Source organism: Mastomys coucha, unplaced genomic scaffold, assembly GCF_008632895.1.
Source record: "Mastomys coucha isolate ucsf_1 unplaced genomic scaffold, UCSF_Mcou_1 pScaffold20, whole genome shotgun sequence".
Lineage (NCBI taxonomy): Eukaryota > Metazoa > Chordata > Mammalia > Rodentia > Muridae > Mastomys > Mastomys coucha.
The window spans coordinates 116,417,702-116,417,993 of NW_022196903.1; positions in this window are offsets into that span (position 1 = coordinate 116,417,702).

The window sequence follows — 292 nt, forward strand, 5'->3', positions numbered from 1 at the left end:
CCCATCAAAATTCCAACTCAATTCTTCACAGACTTAGAAAGAGCAATTTGCAATTTCATCTGGAATAATAAAAAACCTAGGAGCCAAAACTATTATCAATAATAAAAGAACTGCTGGTGGAATCACCATCCCTGATCTTAAGCTGTACTTCAGAGCAATTGTGACTAACAACTGCATGGTATTGGTACAGTGACAGGCAGGTGGATCAATAGAATAGAACTGAAAACCCAGAAACGAACCCACACTCCAATGGTCACTTGATCTTTGACAAAGGAGCTAAAACCATCCAGTG